The sequence below is a fragment of the Oryx dammah genome, unplaced genomic scaffold (genome assembly GCF_014754425.2).
Source record: "Oryx dammah isolate SB20612 unplaced genomic scaffold, SCBI_Odam_1.1 HiC_scaffold_1788, whole genome shotgun sequence".
Lineage (NCBI taxonomy): Eukaryota > Metazoa > Chordata > Mammalia > Artiodactyla > Bovidae > Oryx > Oryx dammah.
The window spans coordinates 963-6,380 of record NW_024071895.1 but is presented as its reverse complement, the minus strand read 5'-3'; the positions used below and the strand labels follow the sequence as shown (position 1 = coordinate 6,380).

The following is a 5,418-nucleotide window of genomic DNA, read 5'->3' as shown; positions in this document are numbered from 1 at the left end:
TACAGCCTTGACGTACTCCTTTTCCTATTTGGAACCAGTCTGTTGTTTCATGTCCATTTCTAACTGTTGCTTCCTGGCCTGCATACAGATTTCTCAAGAGGCAGGTCAGGTGGTCTGGTATTCCATCTCTTGAAGAATTGTCCACGGTTTACTGTGATCCACACAGTCAAAGGCTTTGGCATAGTCAATTAAGCAGAAATAGATGTTTTTCTGGAACTCTTGCTTTTTCCATGATCCAGCGGATGTTGGCAATTTGATCTCTGGTTCCTCTGCCTTTTCTAAATCCAGCTTAAACATCTGGAAGTTCATGGTTCACGTATTGCTGAAGCCTGGATTGGAGATTTTGAGCATTACTTTACTAGTGTGTGAGATGAGTGCAATTGTGCGGTAGTTTGATCCCTTATGATTATACAGTGGAAGTGAGAAATAGATTTAAGGGACTAGATCTGATAGATAGAGTGTCTGATGAACTATGGACTGAGGTACGTGACATTGTACAGGAGACAGGGATCAAGACCATTTCCGTGGATAAGAAATGCAAAAAGCAAAATGGCTGTCTGGGGAGGCCTTACAAATAGCTGTGAAAAGAAGAGAAGCAAAAAGCAAAGGAGAAAAGGAAAGATATAAGCATCTGAATGCAGAGTTCCAAAGAATAGCAAGAAGAGATAAGAAAGCCTTCCTCAGCAATCAATACAAAGAAATAGAGGAAGACAACAGAATGGGAAAGACTAGAGATCTCTTCAAGAAAATTAGAGATACCAAGGGAACATTTCATGCAAAGATGGGCACAATAAAGCACAGAAATGGTATGGACCTAACAGAAGCAGAAGATATTAAGAAGAAGTGGCAAGAATACACTGAAGAACTGTACAAAAAAGATCTTCATGACCAAGATAATCATGATGGTGTGATGACTCACCTAGAGCCAGACATCTTGGAATGTGAAGTCAAGTGGGCCTTAGAAAGCATCACTATGAACAAAGCTAGTGGAGGTGATGGAATTCCAGTTGAGCTATTTCAAATCCTGAAAGATGATGCTGTGAAAGTGCTGCATTCAATATGCCAGCAAATTTGGAAAACTCAGCAGTGGCCACAGGACTGGAAAAGGTCAGTTTTCACTCCAATCCCAAAGAAAGGCAATGCGAAAGAATGCTCAAACTACCGCACAAAGGCTTTGGCCTAGTCAATAAAGCAGAAGTAGATGTTTTTCTGGAATTCTCTTGTTTTTTTCTGTGATCCAGTGATGTTGGCAATTTGATCTTTGGTTCCTCTACCTTTTCTAAATCCAGCTTGAACATCTGGAAGTTCACGGTTCACATACTGTTGAAGCCTGGCTTGGAGAATTTTGAGTATTACTTTGGTAGCATGTGAGATGAGTGCAATTGTGCGATAGTTTGAGCATTCTTTGTCATTGTCTTTCTTTGGGATTAGAATGGAAATTGACCTTTTCCAGTCCTGTGGCCACTGCTGAGTTTTCCAAATTTGCTGGCATATTGAGTGCTGCACTTTCATAACCTCATCTTTCAGGATTTGAAATAGCTCAACTGGAATTCCATCACCTCCACTAGCTTTGTTCATAGTGATGCTTTCTAATGCCCACTTAACTTTGCATTCCAGGATGTCTGGCTCTAGGTGAGTGATCATATCATCATGATTATCTGGGTCATGAAGATCTGTTTTTATATAGTTCTTCTGTGTATTCTTGCCACCTCTTCTTAATATCTTCTGCTTCTGTTAGGTCCATACCAGTTCTGTCCTTTATTGAGCCCATCTTTGCATGAAATGTTCCCTTGGTGTTTCTAATTTTCTGATGCCTAAAGAACAACAAATTCTAATGAATGTAGAGTGATAACTCATGTTTTCATTTCCCTAATGGCTAATGATATTGAACATTGTTTTCTACAGTTATTTGCCTTATGTATTTTCTTTGGTGAAATTTCTGTTCCAGTGTTTTGTTTTTTAAATGGGCTGTTTTTCTTTTTATTAAGTTGTGAGAGTTTTAATATATTCTGGATACAAATCCTTTGTCAGCTATTTGTTCTGTAATGATTTCCCCCCTATATATAGTTTCTCTTTTCATTTTCTTAAAATGTACCTTTTGAAGTGTAAAAGTGTTGGTAAAGGTGGGTGGTCAAAAGAGTAAAAAAAAATAATCAGTAAAAAAAAAGTTGTACATCCTTCAATTAGATGAATTCAGGTATGCATCACTAAGGTTCCACTTTTGCCTTGAGGGCAAAAGGAAGCTCACAGCTAAATTCACTGCTAAATCATATTAAGCCATCATTTCCTTAAGTTTCTGGGATGATCCAACTTGTGCCTTGTGAGGGCAAAGGATGATTTTGTTTTTGTATGTGTTTTCAGCATGCCTGATACTGTACCTGGTAATAGTAGTAACATTTATTGAATACTTACTACATGATAGGCAGTGTGCTAAGCATTAAAAAATTTTTTTGATAAAGTCTAACTTATTTAAAAGTTAATATGTGCCTTTTGTGTTCTGCTGCTGCTGCTAAGTCGCGTCAGTCGTGTCTGACTCTGTGTGACCCCATAGACTGCAGCTCACCAGGCTCCCCTGTCCCTAGGATTCTCCAGGCAAGAACACTGGAGTGGATTGCCATTTCCTTCTCCACTTTTGTGTTCTAGAGTTTACAAAATGAGTTTTAAATGATCAGAATCTATGAATTTATATTACACAGTTACATGCATGATGTAAGTACTATATTTTCCCTCCCATCCCTCATGCCATTGATATCATAATTTCATTTTAACATATGCCATGCTTGAAATCTGTTGTTCTTATTTTTACTTGAACTATTCAGGTATCTCTTAGAGTAACTAAAATAAGAAAACCAATTTTTGTTAACCTTCACTTATTTCTTTTCTGACACTCATCAACTGTTTTTTACTTCCACTTTTCTTTTTTTTTTTTCCTTCTTCCTGAATACTTTTCTTTAACATTTCTTGAAGAGTAGGTATACTGTCAGTGAGTTTGAGAAAATTATTTCTCCTTTACCTTTGAAGAATATTTTTGCATAGTGCAAAATTCTGGGTTGACCTTTTTTTTTCTTTTAACACTTTAAAGATTTCATTACATTTTCTTCCATGGTTTCTGTTGAGAAGTTTGCTATAATTCTTGTTCTCTCTTTTTTATTTTTGGCCGTGCTGCTGGCCATGTGCAAAATCTTAGTTCCCAGATCAGGAATCAAGTCATGCCCCTTGCAGTAGAAGTGAGGAGTCTTTAACCATTGTACAGAGAAGTCCCTGTAATTCTTTCTTTCTTTTTTTTTTTACATCTTAAAAAAATTTAAATTCATTTATTTTACTTGGAGGCTAATTACTTTACAATATTGAATTGGTTTTGCCATACATCAACATGAATCCACCACGGGTATACACGTGTAATTCTTATTACTCCTCTATAAGCAGTGTATCTTTTGTTTTCCCTAAGTGCTTTTTAGATTTTCTCTTTGTCTTTGGTTTTTAGCATTTTGACCTTGATATGCCTAGGTATGTGTGTGTGCATTTTTGATTATTGTTATTTATCCTGTTTTTAAATCACAGATAAGATTTTTTGTTTGTCACCATTAAAAGTCTGCATTTTAAATAGATTCTTGAACTGCTGCCTCTTATCCATCAGCTCATTCAACTTTAGCACCTGTCTCATCCCCAGTAGCTTTTCCAAAACTACTAATTTCACCATTAGCTCCATGAGTTTTCCCAATTTAAACTTGAACTTCTTTAGGATTTTTACTTTTCTAATGAAGACATCACAGAACACATAAAGAGATTGGCATACCTTTTCTATGTCTTTTCCAGTGGTGTCTGGAATCAATTTATTGACCACCTTTTCCAAGTCACTTGTCTGCACCTCTTGGGTAATGATTTCCATCATCTTCTTGTGGATCTGGTGCACCTGCTGGTGCTGGGCCTAGGAAGTCTTCTGAGTCCGGTTGTTGTGATTTTCTGTGTAAAACTCACAGAATAGATGAATCAAGTAACCATTGGTAGTCTTGACATTAATGTGAGCTTCAATCATGGTCTGCCATTTTTTAACTATGGAGCACATTTTGTCACAGGTAAGATCCATGCCATGGAAATTAGTCAGGCAGTTTTTGCCCTGAACATCCACAATAATTAGCTTGAATTTTCTAGATGCGATCATTTTGCAGATCAGCAAGAGTCACTTCAAAAACACAACCCTGGAGGCCATCAGATGAGATTTTGGTGCCTTGAGTTCTCACGACCAGTGTTTTCCCAGTATGTCTTATATTGAACTTAGCTGGTGCTTTCAGATCATACTAGTCTTTCTTAGCAAATGGGTCAACTGCTTTCTTCATGGCTGCCTTTTTGCCTCCTTTTGTAGGGCACTTATGCTTATTGACCACGGTGGTGCTGCTTAGAGAGCCAAAAGGGCTATTTATCCTATTTAGTGCTATCTGAGTTTGTTGGATCTAGGCCTTGGTTTGTTGTTTGATGTCTGTCACTAATTTTGGAATACTGTCAGCCATTAGTCTTCAGCCCTCTTGTTCTTTTTTTGGCCTTCTAGGATTCTAGTTTTGTGTATAATATACCGTTTTAGAGTGTTCCTCTGCTCTTAGCTTTTGTGTTCTTTTTTTGTTGTTGTTCTTTTTTTTTTCTTCTCTTTGTATTTCATTTTGGTAATCTGTGTTGACTTGTCTTTTGCTGGTTTGCATTGTTTCTGACAAAAAGTCTACTCTGCCTTATGTGTCTTTTTACTCTGTCTACTTTTAAGATTTTCCTTTAATCTCTGCCTTTCAGCAATTTGATTGTGATACACTTTGTTGTGTTATTCTTATTTCTTCTTTTTAGGTTTCTATGGGTTTATAGTTTTCATTTAATTTAGAAGTTTGGACCATTATATTTTCCTTCTCCCATCCTGTTTTGGCACCAATTACTCATACAGTAAGATGGTTAATATTGTCTGATGGCTCTGTGATGCTCCATTAAATTTTCTTGAGTCTTTTTCCTCCTTATATATGTCATTTTATGCCATTAATTTTTTGCAGTTTCTTAAATTCAGTATACTTTTCATTTCAGTTACTATTTATTTCTAGAAATTAAGTTTGTTTCTTTTTTATCTTTTATATTTCTCATTTTCACTCCTTTGCTTTCTTTTGTCTTCTTAAATATATAGACAATATTTTAAAATAATTTTTTCATTTCTTTGGCTACTACTTTAATCATCTGTGTCATTTCTGTTGCTGTTTATTGATTTTTCTGCTGCTTATGGGTCATCTTTTTTTGTTTCTTTGTGTGCTAGTAGTTTTAAACTGGATATCAGACATTTTAAATTTTATGTTGTTGGATGCTGGATAGTTTGATATTCCTTTAAATATTTGTCTTTTTGAGAGGTGAAGTTAAGGTCTTTGGGATCAGCTTGATTTTTTTCAAGTTTTC

At 36.1% G+C, this 5,418-nt stretch overlaps 1 pseudogene; it reads right to left on the bottom strand.

Moving 5' to 3' along the window:
* Positions 1-3,599: 3,599 nt before the first annotated feature.
* Positions 3,600-4,392, bottom strand: LOC120859593 (annotated as a pseudogene).
* Between the last annotated feature and the right edge of the window lie 1,026 nt (positions 4,393-5,418).